Source organism: Patella vulgata, chromosome 4 (genome assembly GCF_932274485.2).
Source record: "Patella vulgata chromosome 4, xgPatVulg1.2, whole genome shotgun sequence".
Lineage (NCBI taxonomy): Eukaryota > Metazoa > Mollusca > Gastropoda > Patellidae > Patella > Patella vulgata.
In genome coordinates, this window is record NC_065882.2 from 42747146 (window position 1) to 42768607 (window position 21462).

At 36.8% G+C, this 21462-nt stretch overlaps 1 protein-coding gene and 2 long non-coding RNA genes across 5 annotated transcripts in view; 2 read left to right on the top strand and 1 right to left on the bottom strand.

Moving 5' to 3' along the window:
* The window catches only part of LOC130012538 (uncharacterized), a 49419-nt gene extending 40862 nt beyond the window's left edge, over nt 1-8557 (top strand). Inside the window, exon 5 of the long non-coding RNA XR_008787983.1 lies at nt 8517-8557. This is a non-coding gene — a long non-coding RNA (uncharacterized LOC130012538). The remainder of the gene's footprint in view (nt 1-8516) is intronic.
* The window catches only part of LOC126819227 (uncharacterized), a 42020-nt gene extending 30182 nt beyond the window's left edge, over nt 1-11838 (bottom strand). The window contains exon 1 of one of the 3 annotated variants that reach the window (XM_050547155.2): nt 11788-11838. The gene's annotated coding sequence lies outside the window, so the exon portion shown is untranslated. The remainder of the gene's footprint in view (nt 1-11787) is intronic. The other 2 variants (XM_050547157.1, XM_050547156.2) reach the window with 2 other exon arrangements.
* A 1517-nt stretch (nt 11839-13355) lies between these two features.
* Nucleotides 13356-15718, top strand: LOC130012537 (uncharacterized). Its single transcript, XR_008787981.1, has 2 exons — nt 13356-14975; nt 15109-15718. It is a non-coding gene; the product is annotated as an uncharacterized LOC130012537 (long non-coding RNA).
* Nucleotides 15719-21462: the final 5744 nt, after the last annotated feature.

Genomic DNA, 21462 nt, shown 5'->3' on the forward strand with positions numbered 1-21462 from the left:
TTCGGTGATTTCGGACATTTCGCATTGTCGCAGAACGTTCAAAATAGCTTTATCCTCTAAGTCACACCCACTTTTCCGCTAAAACCGAAGAAATCGTAACGATCCGACAATCAGTTGCTGAGATCTACTCAAAACAAAAGAAGAATAATAATAATAAGAATAATAATTTTAACAAAAACAATAGTGTTTCACACAAGCTACGCAGTGTGAAACCCTAATAATAATTTTAACAAAAACAATAGTGTTTCACACAAGCTTCGCAGTGTGAAACCCTAACTAGAACTGCGAAGCAGTAATGACGGGTTTCACCGGTGCCACGTTACCCTTGAACTTATGTCACTTCCGGTACCAAAATTACATTACTTCCGGTGATAATGAAAATGTTAAATTGGTTTATGAAATCAGAAATAGCATCATCACATGGTGAAAATTTTATGTAAATCCTATAATAGTTGCCACCTTTATAGACCAAAAACCTTGAAAAATGACTTGTAGAAAATCGCCTATTTCTCTGCAACCGTACAAGTTAGAAACCATTTTGAGGTATCTGTATGATCGAATGAGTTCATTCTATTTGTTGATTGGAATCAAATATCATAATTTTAAAAACATTACAAATCTGATTCATTTGAATAAAATATCTGTTTTGAAGGCTAAAAATACAGTTTTTGCCAAAATGACGTTACTTCCGGTGATAATGAAAATCTTAAATTACTTGTATGAAATCGTAAATGGCATTAGGTATCACACAATGAAAATTTCATGAAAATCGAATAATAATTGACACTTTTATTGACAAAAAACCTTAAAAAGTGACCTGTTGAAAATTGCCTATTTCTCCGCAACTGAACAAGTTAGAAACCATTTTGTGATATCTATATGATCGTAAGGGTTCATTGTATTAGTTCATTTGAATCAAATATCAAAATTTTAAACAAATAACAAATATGACTCATTTGAATAAATTACTGGTTTCGAAGGCTATAAATACAATTTTTGCCCAAATTACGTCATTTCCGGTGATATTGAAAATGTTAAATTGGTTTGACCTAGTTAAAATTGACATTACACATCAAATGGTGTCACTTTTATGAAAATCGAATAATAATTGACTCTTTTACAGGCAAACTAGCGTAAAAAGTGACTCATGCAAAATTGCCCATTTCTCGGCAACTGCGCATATTACAAATTAATTTTCACATACATTCTCTCCGTATAGATTATTGCTACGAGTTTATGAAAGTTACGAAGTAATATTTTAAAATATGAAAACGCTGGATGGGTTGTAAATAGCTTAATTTTACACCTTTTTTCACCTTTTAATCGAAATAGCCCGAAAACGGAATCGAAATTAAAAAAACTGGTTCCAACATTTTGTGCGCCTTTAAAGGGCGCACAATTTCAGTTATACCAGATTTGAAAAAAATAATATTTGCTTTCGAAAAATGGTACCTAACTGTCAAAATTGTAGTTTTTTGTCAATTTACGCCACTTCCGGTGCCGACAGATAACACTATTGGTAACAAAAAAAATGACAATTGAGACAACGGAGCATATGAACTTTGTTTTATACAAATCGAACAATAAATAATTAATCTAGGACTGAAAAACTGAATTAGCCAATTGGGGCCAAGGAAAATTACCGAGACAAAAATTTTTCACATTTTTGCCCAAGTCAGAGGACTCGTTATATTTGTGTAAAACACGACTAAAAAATATTCATAAATAAAAAAGTTTTTTGTAAAAATTTAAATTTTCTAAATTTAGCGCCTAATATCTGCGAAGATTTGCCGAAAATCAAAAATCAAAAGTAGCGTAGCTATGTGCCCCGTCTCCGGCTATGCCAAAATGCATCGAAAGTTAAAATCCAATGATTATTGTTAAAATTACTGCAATATTTCTAAAAACGATAGCTTCGGTGATTTCGGACATTTCGCATTGTCGCAGAACGTTCAAAATAGCTTTATCCTCTAAGTCACACCCACTTTTTCAGTAAAACTGAAGAAATCGTAACGATCCGACAATCAGTTGCTGAGATCTACTCAAAACAAAAGAAGAATAATAATAATAATAAGAACTAGAACTGCGAAGCAGTAATGACGGGTTTCACCGGTGCCACGTTACCCTTGAACTTATGTCACTTCCGGTACCAATGAAACCGTTAAACAGGTTTCCACATAAGCATTGCACACATGAAATAAAATGGACGCAGAAACAACCAAATCCAGCAATCAATTCATTTGCTACATGTCAGTGATCCTGTCAAAATTACATTACTTCCGGTGATAATGAAAATGTTAAATTGGTTTATGAAATCAGAAATAGCATGATCACATGGTGAAAATTTTATGTAAATCCTATAATAATTGCCACCTTTATAGACCAAAAACCTTGAAAAATGACTTGTAGAAAATCGCCTATTTCTCTGCAACCGTACAAGTTAGAAACCATTTTGAGGTATCTGTATGATCGAAGGAGTTCATTCTATTTGTTGATTGGAATCAAATATCATAATTTTAAAAACATTACAAATCTGATTCATTTGAATAAAATATCTGTTTTGAAGGCTAAAAATACAGTTTTTGCCAAAATGACGTTACTTCCGGTGATAATGAAAATCTGAAATTACTTGTATGAAATCGTAAATGGCATTATGTATCACACAGTGAAAATTTCATGAAAATCGAATAATAATTGAGACTTTTATTGACAAAAAACCTTAAAAAGTGACCTGTTGAAAATTGCTTATTTCTCCGCAACTGAACAAGTTAGAAACCATTTTGTGATATCTATATGATCGTAAGGGGTCATTGTATTAGTTGATTTGAATCAAATATCAAAATTTTAAACAAATAACAAATATGACTCATTTGAATAAATTACTGGTTTCGAAGGCTATAAATACAATTTTTGCCCAAATTACGTCATTTCCGGTGATATTGAAAGGGTTAATTTGGTTTGACCTAGTTAAAATTGACATTACACATCAAATGGTGTCACTTTTATGAAAATCGAATAATAATTGACTCTTTTACAGGCAAACTAGCGTAAAAAGTGACTCATGCAAAATTGCCCATTTCTCGGCAACTGCGCATATTACAAATTAATTTTCACATACATTCTCTCCGTATAGATTATTGCTACGAGTTTATGAAAGTTACGAAGTAATATTTTAAAATATGAAAACGCTGGATGGGTTGTAAATAGCTTAATTTTACACCTTTTTTCACCTTTTAATCGAAATAGCCCGAAAACGGAATCGAAATTAAAAAAACTGGTCCCAACATTTTGTGCGCCTTTAAAGGGCGCACAATTTCAGTTATACCAGATTTGAAAACAATAATATTTGCTTTCGAAAAATGGTACCTAACTGTCAAAATTGTAGTTTTTTGTCAATTTACGCCACTTCCGGTGCCGACAGATAACACTATTGGTAACAAAAAAAATGACAATTGAGACAACGGAGCATATGAACTTTGTTTTATACAAATCGACCAATAAATAATTAATCTAGGACTGAAAAACTGAATTAGCCAATGGGGGCCAAGGAAAATTACCGAGACAAAAAATTTTCACATTTTTGCCCAAGTCAGAGGGCTCGTTATATTTGTGTAAAACACGACTAAAAAATATTCATAAATAAAAAAGTTTTTTGTAAAAATTTAAATTTTCTAAATTTAGCGCCTAATATCTGCGAAGATTTGCCGAAAATCAAAAATCAAAAGTAGCGCAGCTATGTGCCCTGTCTCCAGCTATGCCAAAATGTATCGAAAGTTAAAATCCCATGATTATTGTTAAAATTACCGCAATATTTGTAAAAACGATAACTTCGGTGATTTCGGACATTTCGCATTGTCGCAGAACGTTCAAAATAGCTTTATCCTCTAAGTCACACCCACTTTCCCAGTAAAACCGAAGAAATCGTAACGATGCGACAAGTAGTTGCTGAGATCTACTCAAAACAAAAGAAGAATAATAATAATAATAAGAATAATAATTTTAACAAAAACAATAGTGTTTCACACAAGCTTCGCAGTGTGAAACCCTAATAATAATTTTAACAAAAACAATAGTGTTTCACACAAGCTACGCAGTGTGAAACCCTAATAACTAGAACTGCGAAGCAGTAATGACGGGTTTCACCGGTGCCACGTTACCCTTGAACTTATGTCACTTCCGGTACCAATGAAACCGTTAAACAGGTTTCCACATAAGCATTGCACACATGAAATAAAATGGAAGCAGAAACAACCAAATCCAGCAATCAATTCATTTGCTACATGTCAGTGATCCTGTCAAAATTACATTACTTCCGGTGATAATGAAAATGTTAAATTGGTTTATGAAATCAGAAATAGCATCATCACATGTTGAAAATTTTATGTAAATCCTATAATAATTGCCACCTTTATAGACCAAAAACCTTGAAAAATGACTTGTAGAAAATCGCCTATTTCTCTGCAACCGTACAAGTTAGAAACCATTTTGAGGTATCTGTATGATCGAATGAGTTCATTCTATTTGTTGATTGGAATCAAATATCATAATTTTAAAAACATTACAAATCTGATTCATTTGAATAAAATATCTGTTTTGAAGGCTAAAAATACAGTTTTTGCCAAAATGACGTTACTTCCGGTGATAATGAAAATCTTAAATTACTTGTATGATATCGTAAATGGCATTATGTATCACACAGTGAAAATTTCATGAAAATCGAATAATAATTGACACTTTTTTTGACAAAAAAACCTTAAAAAGTGACCTGTTGAAAATTGCCTATTTCTCCGCAACTGAACAAGTTAGAAACCATTTTGTGATATCTATATGATCGTAAGGGTTCATTGTATTAGTTGATTTGAATCAAATATCAAAATTTTAAACAAATAACAAATATGACTCATTTGAATAAATTACTGGTTTCGAAGGCTATAAATACAATTTTTGCCCAAATTACGTCATTTCCGGTGATATTGAAAATGTTAAATTGGTTTGACCTAGTTAAAATTGACATTACACATCAAATGGTGTCACTTTTATGAAAATCAAATAATAATTGACTCTTTTACAGGCAAACTAGCGTAAAAAGTGACTCATGCAAAATTGCCCATTTCTCGGCAACTGCGCATATTACAAATTAATTTTCACATACATTCTCTCCGTATAGATTATTGCTACGAGTTTATGAAAGTTACGAAGTAATATTTTAAAATATGAAAACGCTGAATGGGTTGTAAATAGCTTAATTTTACACCTTTTTTCACCTTTTAATCGAAATAGCCCGAAAACGGAATCGAAATTAAAAAAAATGGTCCCAACATTTTGTGCGCCTTTAAAGGGCGCACAATTTCAGTTATACCAGATTTGAAAAAAATAATATTTGCTTTCGAAAAATGGTACCTAACTGTCAAAATTGTAGTTTTTTGTCAATTTACGCCACTTCCGGTGCCGACAGATAACACTATTGGTAACAAAAAAAATGACAATTGAGACAACGGGGCATATGAACTTTGTTTTATACAAATCGAACAATAAATAATTAATCTAGGACTGAAAAACTGAATTAGCCAATGGGGGCCAAGGAAAATTACCGAGACAAAAAATTTTCACATTTTTGCCCAAGTCAGAGGACTAGTTATATTTGTGTAAAACACGATTAAAAAATATTCATAAATAAAAAAGTTTTTTGTAAAAATTTAAATTTTCTAAATTTAGCGCCTAATATCTGCGAAGATTTGCCGAAAATCAAAAATCAAAAGTAGCGTAGCTATGTGCCCCGTCTCCGGCTATGCCAAAATGCATTGAAAGTTAAAATCCAATGATTATTGTTAAAATTACTGCAATATTTCTAAAAACGATAGCTTCGGTGATTTCGGACATTTCGCATTGTCGCAGAACGTTCAAAATAGCTTTATCCTCTAAGTCACACCCACTTTTCCGATAAAACCGAAGAAATCGTAACGATCCGACAATCAGTTGCTGAGATCTACTCAAAACAAAAGAAGAATAATAATAATAAGAATAACTAGAACTGCGAAGCAGTAATGACGGGTTTCACCGGTGCCACGTTACCCTTGAACTTATGTCACTTCCGGTACCAATGAAACCGTTAAACAGGTTTCCACATAAGCATTGCACACATGAAATAAAATGGACGCAGAAACAACCAAATCCAGCAATCAATTCATTTGCTACATGTCAGTGATCCTGTCAAAATTACATTACTTCCGGTGATAATGAAAATGTTAAATTGGTTTATGAAATCAGAAATAGCATCATCACATGTTGAAAATTTTATGTAAATCCTATAATAATTGCCACCTTTATAGACCAAAAACCTTGAAAAATGACTTGTAGAAAATCGCCTATTTCTCTGCAACCGTACAAGTTAGAAACCATTTTGAGGTATCTGTATGATCGAATGAGTTCATTCTATTTGTTGATTGGAATCAAATATCATAATTTTAAAAACATTACAAATCTGATTCATTTGAATAAAATATCTGTTTTGAAGGCTAAAAATACAGTTTTTGCCAAAATGACGTTACTTCCGGTGATAATGAAAATCTTAAATTACTTGTATGATATCGTAAATGGCATTATGTATCACACAGTGAAAATTTCATGAAAATCGAATAATAATTGACACTTTTTTTGACAAAAAAACCTTAAAAAGTGACCTGTTGAAAATTGCCTATTTCTCCGCAACTGAACAAGTTAGAAACCATTTTGTGATATCTATATGATCGTAAGGGTTCATTGTATTAGTTGATTTGAATCAAATATCAAAATTTTAAACAAATAACAAATATGACTCATTTGAATAAATTACTGGTTTCGAAGGCTATAAATACAATTTTTGCCCAAATTACGTCATTTCCGGTGATATTGAAAATGTTAAATTGGTTTGACCTAGTTAAAATTGACATTACACATCAAATGGTGTCACTTTTATGAAAATCGAATAATAATTGACTCTTTTACAGGCAAACTAGCGTAAAAAGTGACTCATGCAAAATTGCCCATTTCTCGGCAACTGCGCATATTACAAATTAATTTTCACATACATTCTCTCCGTATAGATTATTGCTACGAGTTTATGAAAGTTACGAAGTAATAGTTTAAAATATGAAAACGCTGAATGGGTTGTAAATAGCTTAATTTTACACCTTTTTTCACCTTTTAATCGAAATAGCCCGAAAACGGAATCGAAATTAAAAAAAATGGTCCCAACATTTTGTGCGCCTTTAAAGGGCGCACAATTTCAGTTATACCAGATTTGAAAAAAATAATATTTGCTTTCGAAAAATGGTACCTAACTGTCAAAATTGTAGTTTTTTGTCAATTTACGCCACTTCCGGTGCCGACAGATAACACTATTGGTAACAAAAAAAATGACAATTGAGACAACGGGGCATATGAACTTTGTTTTATACAAATCGAACAATAAATAATTAATCTAGGACTGAAAAACTGAATTAGCCAATGGGGGCCAAGGAAAATTACCGAGACAAAAAATTTTCACATTTTTGCCCAAGTCAGAGGACTCGTTATATTTGTGTAAAACACGATTAAAAAATATTCATAAATAAAAAAGTTTTTTGTAAAAATTTAAATTTTCTAAATTTAGCGCCTAATATCTGCGAAGATTTGCCGAAAATCAAAAATCAAAAGTAGCGTAGCTATGTGCCCCGTCTCCGGCTATGCCAAAATGCATCGAAAGTTAAAATCCAATGATTATTGTTAAAATTACTGCAATATTTCTAAAAACGATAGCTTCGGTGATTTCGGACATTTCGCATTGTCGCAGAACGTTCAAAATAGCTTTATCCTCTAAGTCACACCCACTTTTCCGATAAAACCGAAGAAATCGTAACGATCCGACAATCAGTTGCTGAGATCTACTCAAAACAAAAGAAGAATAATAATAATAAGAATAATAATTTTAACAAAAACAATAGTGTTTCACACAAGCTACGCAGTGTGAAACCCTAATAATTTTAACAAAAACAATAGTGTTTCACACAAGCTACGCAGTGTGAAACCCTAATAATAATTTTAACAAAAACAATAGTGTTTCACACAAGCTACGCAGTGTGAAACCCTAATAATTTTAACAAAAACAATAGTGTTTCACACAAGCTACGCAGTGTGAAACCCTAATAATAATAATAAAACATAAGCGGTGAATATGTTATGTATCAAATTTTTAAAAAAATCTTATAAATTCATACATGTTACATGCATTAATAAAGAAATTAAGTTTGCCACTTGGAACTAAAGGCACCCAATCGTAGCTAAAAACAAGTATATCTCAACGTGTCGTTTTTAGCTACGTTCTCGTAAACCTAGGCGTATCTTAGTATCTACCACCTCTGTCCTCCGCCCTGACAGAACTGTTATGATTCATCCGCGTTACTCGATTACAGTTCAGTCAATTTGGGACATATCCGAACAGACAATCGAACATCCCCATATAGTCACTACTGAGCTATATGTAACTTTTTTTTTTTTAGATACCGGTAGGCCTACACGATTTTGATACATGTATACGTAGGTAGGTATATGCTACGTGACAAATAGTAATACAAATTTTGATTAATTAAAGTCAAAGATTGTATGTAGGCTACACATGACACAATAATCTAATGTAATCCCATTTGGAAATTAATTCCTGAGAATTTTTTTTGTCGTGTTCTCAACTAAATGAGATTAAGTTTTATGCCTACAATTATTAATGTTTTATACTGTGAACTGCGGTGACAGTACGTCAGTCAGCACGGTCCGGTAGTTAATTAAGAGGAAGATCATTGATCAAGCAATACTTTTAGTTTTAGGAATTGATGTACATGTAAGCAAGATCATGTGGCCTGGCCAGGCCTCAGGGGTGGGCAAATTGGCGCCATAAATTTTTCACAAGTTGATTTCCTTTATTTTGTTAATGTAGAATGGTAATGAACTGCTCTTTTCATTTTCTTTGTTTTATTTGTTTCGTTTGAATTTGATTTATCAGTTTAGTTTTTGATTGTTTAATTTTTGTTAATGAAGTTGATTCTTTTAAACTTCGTTTTTATTTTTGAACTCTACTTGGTGTAGGTGGGCGCTATTGCACTTTCGTACCTCTACCAGTTCCCGTGGTCGTAGGAACTTGAAATTATTAGAGGATGTTAAGGGGGACTAGCAATGACCACACACCAAATTTCAGCCGAATCGATCAATAACTTTTTATTTTACCGACCTTTTAATTTCTAACGAGAGAGAACTTCATCTGTTTGACGCCATTTGCTTTGTTTACTATTTAGACTCGAATAACAAGACACTAAGACGGAAACCGACACACTGCACTAGCTGCCTATCTCTGCAGTTCATAAAAATTAATATAATTTTCGTATACTTTAATTTTTGCGCGAAGCCACCATGTTCTATAAAATACTATTTGGTGTTGATCAGTGGATTGGCCTTTAGGTGTGAATATTGCCGTGACCTTGATTTTCACCTTGAGTCTTAACTTCCCATCCATATCAGGGCCTTTGCGTTTATGATTGCCGTGGCCTTATTTCTTACTGTATTTTTAAAGTTAATGTTCGAGGTGAAAGCAGAGACGACGTCCTTCAGAAAAGATAATTGGGTCAAAGTCGTAGGTCAAGGTCATGTTACAGAAAACTAAACTCAAACTTTTCAAAGTCATTTTTTGAACATTTGACCTTGACTTACGACCTTGACCCCGTAACCGTTTTCGAAGGCTATCATCTTGGCTTGAATCATGGACGTTTACCTTGGTTCTGTCACACACTGCTCGGTCAGAAAAGGGTCAAACGCAGAGGGGCCGTGGAGGTCACCACGAACTTTCTCATTGACCACGCCCTTTGACTTCCTTTCGGACACGGGCCCCTCTGCGTTTGACCGTTTTCTGACCGAGCAGTGTGCGACAGGGCCAAGGTAACCGTCGATGGTTCAAGCCACGATTATGGGCTTTGAAAATGGTTATGGGATCAAGGTCGTAAGTCAAGGTCAAATGTCCCAAAACTGACTTTGAAAAGTTTGAGTTCAGTTTTCTGTAACATGACCTTGACCTACGACTTTGACCCATTTATCTTTTCTGAAGGACGTTGTCTCTGCTTTCACCTCAAGCATTAACTTTGATAATACAGTAAGAAATAGGGTCACGGCAAGCATAAACGAAAAGGGCCCGAGATTGATGGGAAGTTTGGACTCAAGGTCAAAGTCAAGGTCACGGATGATTAAAGGTGACTAGTGGAGGTCACCACGACCTTTCACATTGACCACGCCCATTGACTTCTTTTCGGACACGGGCCCTTTGCGTTTGACCCTTTTCTGACCGAACAGTGTGCGACAGGACCAAAGTAAACGTCGATGGTTCAAGCCAAGGTGATAGCCTTCGAAAATGGTTACGAGGTCAAGGTCGTAAGTCAAGGTCAAATGTCCCAAAACTGACTTTGAAAAGTCCGAGTTTAGTTTTCTGTAAGATGACCTTGACCTACGACTTTGACCCAAGTATCTTTTCTGAAGGACGTCGTCTCTGCTTTCACCTCGAACATTAACTTTGATAATACAGTTAGAAATAAGGCCACGGCAAGCATAAACGCAAAGGGCCGAGATGGATGGGACGTTTGGACTCAAGGTCAGAGTCAAGGTTACGAATGGTTAACGGTGACTAGTGGAGGTCACTACGTCCTTTCACATTGACCACGCCCATTGACTTCCTTTCGGACACGGACTCTCTGCGTTTGACCGTTTTCTGACCGAGCAGTGTGCGACAGGACCAAGTTAAACGTTCATGATTCAAGCCAATGTGATAACCTTCGAAAATGGTTACGGGGTCAAAGTCATAAGTCAAGGTCAAATGTCCCAAAAATGACTTTGAAAAATTTGAGTTTAGTTTTCTGTAACATGACCTTGACCTACGACTTTGACCCAATTATCTTTTCTGAAGGACGTCATCTCTGCTTTCACCTCGAACATTAACTTTGATAATACAGTAAGAAATAAGGCCACGGCAAGCATAAACGCAAAGGCCCCGATATGGATGGGAAGTTTGGCCTCAAGGTCAAAATCAAGGTCACGGCAATATTTACACCTAAAGGCCAATCCACTGATCAACACCAAATAGTATTTTATAGAAAATGGTGGCTTCGCGCAAAAATTAAAGTATACGAAAATTATATTAATTTTTATGAACTGCAGTGTTAGGCAGCTAGTGCAGTGTGTCGGTTTCCGTCTAAGTGTCTTGTTATTCGAGTCGGTTTCCGTCTTAGTGTCTTGTTATTCAAGTCTAATTAGTAAACAAAGCAAATGGCGTCAAACGGATGAAGTTCTCTCTCGTTAGAAATTAAAAGGTCGGTAAAATAAAAAGTTATTTATCGATTTGGCTAAAATTTGGTGTGTGGTCATTGCTAGCCCCCCTTAACATCCTCGGAAAATTTCAAGTGCCTATGACCACGGGAACTGGTAGAGGTACGAAAGTGCAATAGCGCCGTGTAGGTGTTCATCAGGTAATACCTCGACTGAGTTCAATATAGAGATTAGCCGGTTGATTTGTTGGATATAAACCTTTGAATAATAGCGCCTAACAGGCAGCTGTGTTTAATTATGTTCTCCTGATTTTGATTGTTTTTGTGTGTTTGAAGTATATGTTTGTGATATACGCTTAGAAACACTTCACGTGTAATGAAGCGCTATATAAATCGAACAATAATAATAATAATAATATTTTCTTCATCATTATATACGTCTAATAATTAATCGTCAAATATTATTAAATTATACCCATATAACAGATTTATCTGTACTCGCCTGACCTGCGTACAGTGACGGACGGGAGATCACTCTAATTGATATAAAAAGATATAGACCACTTTACTCTTGCTGACATCTTTCTTTAAATTATTTATGTTATATCATATTTAAAATAACCGTAGATCGACTCGCATAATTATCCAAATGCCAAGTCCTGTTCTACTTAGACCTAGGTATTTTTCAAGAGCGTTTCTCCTTGAAAAGCACAAACCAATTTGTATGGCGCAACTATTGAAAGTTAAAATAAATATGGTCATTTACAAATTTCGGCGATGTGTTGATGATAGATTTAGCTTAAATTTGCATCCAATCATGTAACATCTTAGCCAAATCACGTCAAGTCGAACATCATGATTTTACCAACTGGCGAATACGGTCGAATACCTCAAAAGCGGGAATTAATACCACGGTGCGCTAAGGACTGGACGCAGCCCGGCGGACCGGATTAACCCTTTGGGGGTCCGGGACAAGTCGGGGTTGGGGGTAGGTTAAGAAAATAAAGCGTAAGCTACGCTCCAATGCGCCCCCCCCCCCCCTAGAAAAATTTGAAAAATAGATTCGATTTATTGAACATTTTTTGGGGGTATTAGAACATAAGCTTCAAACTTTAATCAAGGCCTACCAATCTCAGCTAGACGAATTGGAGCGCACTACCAGCGATTGTGGACCGAATGAAAGCCAAGAGAGTGGCCTTCATATTTTCAAATCTAAATCAGAATCACTGTGTCATCCAATGGAACTTTGGATCTTGTACTTAACCCCAAATGTGGGGTACCCCAATTGTACCGCGCCCGAGACATTTGTCCCACATTGCCCCACGAAGACCCGGCACACATAACTACCATTGAAACCCACAAGATAACAGAGTTGGCCAGGCAGAAAACTCAGACATTTGCAAGTCATAAAATCATTGTTTTTTAAAAACGTTTTGAATTCAGTGTGCTTTATTTATTTGTTAAAAACGAGATTAGAATGTTAAAGTTTCCTTTAATGACTTGTCTAAATACTACCCTTTCTAAATTCTATCTTCTCAAGGCATCCATTTATATGCCGCGCCCTTACGGAGAACGATCGACTATACACCGGCCACGGGGTGACTGGAGGTGAGGTTTTGTGTGTGTGTGTGTGTGTGTGTGATGGGCGGGGGGCGAGGGGCAGAGCGGCCCCGTTTAAGTCCTTCTTTTCGCACTTGCGACTTTAAGGGAATTTAACTTCGTCAAACGAAAACTATCTACCATTTCCCGTTTAGACCTATAGATTAATATATTCCTGATTGAAACATGTAATATTTTTGGTATGTCAAAATCATGTTTAACTAACTTTTAAAAAAATAAAACAAACTTTATTATATAAGGAACATTTTATACAATATCAAATTGTTAACGGTGTGAGACATGAAACACTCGTTATTTATGTGACTTTCATAATACATAATTTTGGATGGGAAATATAGGCTAATTTAATTTTGACTTTTTTTACGCCCACATTTTCATGTTGACGTATATTTGTTTGTGGAAACCCTACAGGTCACAATTTTTATCCGATTTTGGCGAAACTTAAAATATAGGCCTATCTCCTAAAGATCTCGGTTCCTTTTGATATTGACATGTATCGGATCATAACTTCATGGATTATGGCTCCTGATTGTACGAAAAATCACGTTTTTAGCTTGTGTCGACACTCTAGAGGTCACAATTTTGATCCGATTTTGATAAAACTTGAAATGCATGTTTATAACCCAAAGATCTTGATTCCTTTCAATATTCGCGCATATCGAATCGTAACTTCCTGAATTATGGCCCTTGATTGTACGAAAAATCGCGTTTTGAGACTGTGGTCCCTATATAGGTCCCAAATCCCATATTCGCGTATATCGATTCGTAACTGCCTGGATTATGGCCCCTGACTGTACGAAAAATCTCGCGTTTTTAGCTTGTGGTCTCTCCAGAGGTCACAATTTTTATCCGATCTAAAAAACCGTTTTATTTTATCACCGTTACATCCTTATGATGGTCGAGTTCGAATTTCGTGAAAATCAGACCAAAACTGTCGGACAAAATGACCGCCCTTTTTACGCAAATAGTGCAAACATCTGGTATATCAAGGTTGTGAGACTCCTAGCGGTCCCAATTTTGATCCGATTTTGATAAAACTTGAAATGCATGTTCATAACCCAAAGATCTTGATTCCTTTCAATATTCGCGCATATCGAATCGTAACTTCCTGAATTATGGCCCTTGATTGTACGAAAAATCGCGTTTTGAGACTGTGGTCCCTATATAGGTCCCAAATCCCAATTTTTATCCGATTTAAAAAAAAACCCCAACAAAACCATGTGAATAATATTATATCACAGTTATACACTAATGATGGTTGACTTCGAATTTCGGGAAAATCGGACTAAAACTGACGGACATAATGGCCGCCCCTTGTACGCAAATAGTGTAAAAATGTAAAAATATGGTATAAGGTTGTTGACCCTCTAGAGGCCACACTTTTTATCCGATTTGGATGAAACTTTAAATACATGTTTTTTATCATAAAGATCTTGGTTGCTTTTGATAATCACACATATCCGAACGTAACCTCCTGGATTATGGTCGAAAAATCGCATTTTTAGCTGGTGGATTCTCTAGAGGTCACAATGTTTTTTCCGATTTTTAAAACCGTTTGGATTTTTTACCATTCCGTCATAATAAAGGTTGAATTCGAATTTCGGGAAAATCGAAATGAAACTGCCCGACAAAATGGCCGCTCTTTGTACGCAAATTGTGTATAAGTACATGTATGTAATACAGAGGTTATGGACCCTCTAGAGGTCACAATTTTTTATCGGATTTTGATGAAACTTAAAACATATCTTTATATTCCAAAAATCTCAGCCCCTTTTGATATTTGCGCATTTCAGAACATAACTTTCTGGATTATGGCCCCTGACCCCCTGTCACGGTCGTATTTCATTAGTGTCACTATGGGTCGCCCAAACTCTGCCGCGTGGCTCGCCCAAACTATTTACCTGTAATATTAAGGCTCGCCCAAACTGTCTACCTTCAATGCACGTGCATACAGGTAGTATATAAACCCGAGAATCGGGCAGGTTTAGGAGATGGATTATGAAAGTTGGGTTGGAGGACTCGATACTGCCATCGGGTACTTGGGTGAGTGAAATTGTTATGCTATTAATTTTGGTGTCTTGGTTCCGATGTGCAGGTTTCGTATATTTTACTCATCGTTGTATATTTTGTTAGTATGAGTAAATATTTCATGTATAAATGTTGACTAATTTTACAGGTCCCCTTTTGGGTACCTACTGACGGATGGTAACTGTTCACTTCTGGAGTCGCCGATAAATGGTATCGTCGATGTATGGCCTTGCCGATGGGTGGACTGTTCTGTAAATGGTATCGTCTATGATAGTCGCCGATAAATGGTATCGTCGATGTATGGTCTTGCCGATGGGTGGACTATTCTGTGAATGGTATCGTCTATGATTAGTCGCCGATAAATGGTATCGTCGATGTATGGTGTTGCCGATGGGTGGACTGTTTGTTCTGTGAATGGTATCGTCTATGATTAGTCGCCGATAAATGGTATCGTCGATGTATGGTCTTGCCGATGGGTGGACTGTTCTGTGAATGGTATCGTCTATGAGTCGCCGGTAAATGGTATCGTCGATATATGGTCTTGCCGATGGGTGGACACTGTGTTATGGGAATGGTATCGCCTGAGTGGTCGCTGAACAATGGCATCGTCGATGTATGGTATTTGTTAAATGGTGTCGATATATGGTGATGCTGACGGATGGACATTTTTCCCTAGCTTCATAATTTATATAGTGCGCGCACTTAAAGTGTTCATTGTTATATTGTATTTTGAGTTATATAAAATGAATTCTTTTGTATTTAGTTTCTTTATTCCCCAAAACGGTCACGCCTCGTCCATCTTGTGACACCCCCCAGCGAAAAAAAAATAGTCGGTCACTAAATATGCAGTCGGTCGCAAAATAAGTGCTCACTGAATTAATGAGGTAAACAAACAATGCCAAAATAGAAGGAAAAATCCCAAATTTTATGTATTTGCGTGAATCCGTGCACCTAAATTGCATACGTCACGCTACTCACCGAAAACTTTAGTATAAAATAACCTTGACAACTTATGTTTGATAAAATGTTTTTTTTTACCCTTATTCGCAATAAGTGCAGTCACTGCAGTTGGTCTCAAAATTATACATCGGCGACTGACGAAATGAATTAATGAGGTAAACAAACAACGCCAGAATAGAGGGGGGGGGGAAATCTCAAATACTTAATATACGTGCACCTTAATTTCTTACGTCACATAGTCGGTCTCAAAATAAGTGGTCACTGCAGTCGGTCTCAGACTCGAAGAATTAATGAGGTAAACAATGTCAAAATAGAAGGGAAAAATTGTGAATCCGTGCACCTAAATTGCAACGGTATAGTATAAAATAACCTAGTAAACTTGTCATGTTTGAAAATTCTTCTCCCTGTTATGAGTATGTTGTAAGAAATTGAGAGCTTGTTATGCAGATTTTGATAACTTAAATTATATACTATTCCAAAAAAGTAGGGGATATTTGATTTTTAAGTGTTATTAAAGTCACCTAATGAAACTGACGAAGAAACAAATGATGAAATGAAGTTCACATTCATCGATTTATTCCAAATGATCGTTAGACTAAGTAAGGCACAGACTGACCATTAAAAGGGTAAAATGATACCCGGGGTCAAACAGCAAAGTTACCACAGCATCACAACCAAGTCAGTAACGGGTAAATCCTCCTGTTTGCCAAACAAGCATTGATCCGACGTAGCATACTCCTAATGAGACATCTAAGGTCATTTTGGTCCAGATTGTCCCATTCCTGTTGCAACGCAGCAGCAAGTTCTTGGACATTGGCAGGACGTTGTTGACGTAACCTCTGTCCGTCCAAGCATGTCCCAGACATGCTCGATGGGGGAGAGGTCCGGACTCAGTGCTGGCCAAGGTGATGTTCTGTTGTTGGAGGTAACCTGTAACGATCCTGGCCCTGTGACATCTTGCGTTGTCATCCTGGAAGATGAAACGGCGGCCATGACGTCGTGCGAACGGCACAACATGGACACCCAAGATGTTGTCCCGGTAGTACTGGCCTGTAACACGCCCTGCAACATGTAAAGCCGTTCTTCCAGCAACAGTGATGCCTCCCCACACCATAACAGAACCACCCCCAAATCGATCATGTCTGATGACGTTAACGTCTTGGAAGCGCTCGTTTCGACGACGCCACACCCTCCTACGTCTGTCCAAAAAATCAACAGTGAACCTTGACTCATCTGAAAACATCACATTGCTCCAGCGTCGATTATCCCAGTGTTGACGATCCCTACACCAACGACGTCTTGCCTGAATGTGATGATCTCTCAAACAAGGGATCACGCGAGGACGTCGGGCGCGAAGGTGACCCCTATGCAGTCGATTCCGAATCGTCTGGCCACTCACTCTCACACCAGTGTCTGTTTGAAGACGAGCTCTGATTTGCTGTGATGACACGATTTCTCAAGGCCAAGGTACGGATAAATCGATCCTGGGCTTGAGTTGTCGCCCTTGGTCGACCTGAGCGTGGTCTGTCCTGTACAGATTGTGTATCACGGTATCTGGACCATAGCCTGCTTATGACAGACTGAGAAACATTCATCGTCCGCGCCACAACCGCCTGTGTTGTGCCGATCTGTAGCATGCCAAGGGCACGTAACCTTTCATTTTGGGTAAGCCGCCGCATATCAAAATTTGTTTTCTGGTCACTAAAACAATTAAACTGATGTTTCCACCCTGGAATTCAATGCCAAAATGACTGTAACATTCAAAGTCAGAGTCGTGCAAATCTTGGGTTGGACCCCCATGATGATCCCAAGCATCACCTGTATTCCATGCGGTAGCTATTGGTGCGTTTGGGCGTCACATGTAACTGGAAATGTTTCTTCTGTTAGATTCTATAGTGACTTTTTTCGTAGTCATTTGCATATTTTAGTATTATGCCCCCAAAATCAAATATCCCCTACTTTTTTTGAATAGTATTATTGGATTGATCGAAAATCGTAATAAAAATGAATCAGGTTTGAGATATATAATGATTCAAACAGAATGCTCTTCTCAGTACTTCCTAGAAAATACTTCTTTTTAGATTACTGGAGATTTCATTTATCTCGACGGGTGACTTTGCTTGTGTTCCGTGGGATTCCTCCCGTCATTCTAAATTTCTGGCATATTGGATCCTCAGACATGTCCAGTAATTGCAGATTCTAACTCGCCTACTCCAAAAACCCTATTAGGGACACCATATATCGACCACGGCATGTGATTACGCTCTGCGCGTTCGAAATATAGGAGTTTCGGGCACTATTGTGGCCGCCATCTTGGATTTCCGCCATATTGGATTTTTCCGAAGTAGTTTCATATCGAAACTTGAATTTGCTGACCCCGAAAATCGCAGAAAAGACGCCATACAGTGGATAACGGGGGTGTTTTCGCACCGCTAAGGTGAGAATTGTTGATTCTGGCGTCATTTTGGACGCCATATTGGATTTCCGCCATATTGGATTTTCTGAGATGAATTATTGATGCAGTTATGAATTCTCTGTTTCCAAAAACCATATAAAAGACACCCTACGGTGGATATTAGAAGTGATTATGTACAGTATATGCAAAAAATATCGATTTTGACGCCATTCTGGCCACCATTTTGAAAAATGGCCCTGCACCAATCGAAAGAGCACTTTTTCGGGCAAAATTCTTCCGGATTCGTGTTATTCGGTCAATTTCGCCATAGAAACACCCGGGCGATTTTTATTTTTCGAAAATGTCGCATATTGGCCCAACCCTACTTAAAGTTAAGAATTTACTCAAAATTGTTCGCCTTATTTTAACTAAAATATAGTCCTTTATAAAACTGTTGTTGTTTTAAAGGAGAGAGAGAGAGGGGGGGGGGGTAACGTCCACTCGACACAAACTAGGTCATTTCGGGACTAAAATATGTCTTTTTAATTTTTTTATTTCAATAATTCGCTTGCGTGTAGGGGTCTTTAGCAGTGGGAGGAGGCCGGGGGACCCGGAGAAAACCCACGAGGTTGGACAGGCGACCCTACTCCTTGTCACGTACAACCGGGGAATCGAAACCACGCCAGTTGACTTGTTTTAAAGGAAGTAAGTCGCTAACTCAATATCATCCAGTCTTCGACATTGAAAACAAGAATTATTGGTCAATTTAAATCAACATAGATGTTGTTATCTTATTTACAGTGAAAAGAAGGATTTCAGATATCCAATATTTAAGACAAAATGAACATTTTAAAATTTGCGCACGAATCGCGTGCCATTTGTAATGATGTGACTAGATGAACGAGGCTAAGCATATCCCACAGGAGAATACTACCAGTGTAGTCTAGAATAATCAGATACAAAGACTGGCCTTCATTTTGAACTATTCGCGTATTTCACCGAACATAACTGATAAGAAATTACAGTAAAAACAGAAACGATTGAATGTATATCATTTTATATACATTCATTTTACATTCGGTGGGGCCCATTTGTGTCCATTTCTAGTTGCCAAAGAATACAGATTAAGCTCCTTTAATGTATCAAATACATCAATTTGTTGTAACCAAAACCACCAAAAGGCAAATCATCTCATTCAATGTCCGTTTTGCACTCAAAATAGCGAATCGTGAGATGCCTTTGTAGTATCTTTTTCACCATTACGTCAAAACAGCAAAAAGAACATACTTCACATCAAAAAGTTCCTGGTGATGACGCAAGCTTAACAGAAAATCAATCACATCCGACTGATAAATATATAATTTATCGATAATTGACGTACTATATACACATTATGAAACATTGTAGTGGATTAGGGGCGTACATAAAGATTTTGTTTGGGGGGTGTTTAGCAAAAAACTGATGCACATGTACCTAATACGAATGACGCAGTCAGGGGCCGAGCACCACGGATGATAGTTTTCTAGGGGCGGTTCCAAATTTAGGGCGGCTTCCACAATCACAACCTGCAATGAATGTCAAAAAAATACTGGCTGTAGCACTGGGCGTCCCGGTAGAATATAGATCGTATTGCCTATAATAATATAGTCGTTCGCCGATCGTTATCTCGTCGGAAAGCAATTATATTCAAGTTGACATAACGTTTATGTCATATTATATGATGATTGTTATTGATTTTGTTATTAAATTTATGTTAACCTTAGGGGCAGTGGCTATAACACTGAGCAACCTGAGAAAATTTTGAAAAATTGAACCAATATCTTAGCATTTGAGGTCATTGCTGGGAGCAAATTCTTGTGAACAAAGAACCAGAAATAGGAGTCAAATGGGACAGAATCTCGAAATCTGCCCCTGTCAATTCCGCCTGTTTTGCAAGAGTTGTCAGAACATTTTTACAGTCTGACGTACCACGCACCAGCGGTACTACTAGCTGGGCAGTTCACTATAACCGTGAATATGATAGTGCTGTGCAGTATAAGACCACAGAGGAGTGGAAGAATGATGTCATAATGGAATTTACCGGCGCATGCGCGAAAAAATTTCAGATATGTAACTGACCTTTTAATTTTTGGGGACTGGGCCTGAAAATTTTTAGTCAATGTCATGACAAATGGGATCAAATTCTCCTTACCGAGAGAAGAAATGGGACAGATTCTTGAGATCCGTCCGTCAATTTCGCCTGTTTTGTGAGAGTAGAAATAACAATTCTACAGTCTGTCGCCCAACTCACTGGTGGTACTACTAACTGGGCGATTCACTGTAACTGTGAATATGATAGTGATGAGATTGTATAAGACAGAAGAGTTGAAGAATTAACACGATAAAATTGAGCGCCGTAGGCGCGAAAAAAAATTTAGATTATGTAACTGAGCTTTTCATTTTTGGGGACTGGGCATGAGGGAACTTTGTCTCACGGGGGCGCTTACTTGGTCTCTGAAATGCCATTTACTGGACTTGAGTTTGGGGTCTGGGGAAAGGTTTTGCAGAATTCTGATGATCAGAAAATACTTACAACATGAGTAAAATACGTTTTAATTTCTACTGGAATTAAAGGACAATATTGGTGTCAGTCATAATTACATATGTGATAGAACCTGGATAGAACTGGTTAAATACATTCCAAATATAATTTTAACACAGATCATTGCTATGGGAGATGTGTAACAAGCACGTGAAGAAACGGGAAGTGACGCCAAACATAAGTTATCCTTCTATGTATCTGACTGATGTAACGAACGATAACAGACAAACGATCGAATTTCATTTCACTGATAATTCCGTTCAAGTTAAAAAGTTATATGGGACGGTGAGAGGGTATCTCACAATTCAAAAATAGAATTCGCCGTCACTAGATAAGGGAAAACGAGAAAAATAGAAAAATCCCGTGCATTCCCGTTTTTATTCATTCTGTTCTTAATAAAAACATGGTAATGCACGGACTTTTTCCAATTTGTTCGTTATCTTTTACCTAATGACAGCCAATTCTTTTTGTGAATTACCAGATATCTTCACACCGTCTCATATAACAGCTTTTCATCTTCAACTGAATTATCTGTGAAATGAAATTCGATCGCGTGTCTGTTATCG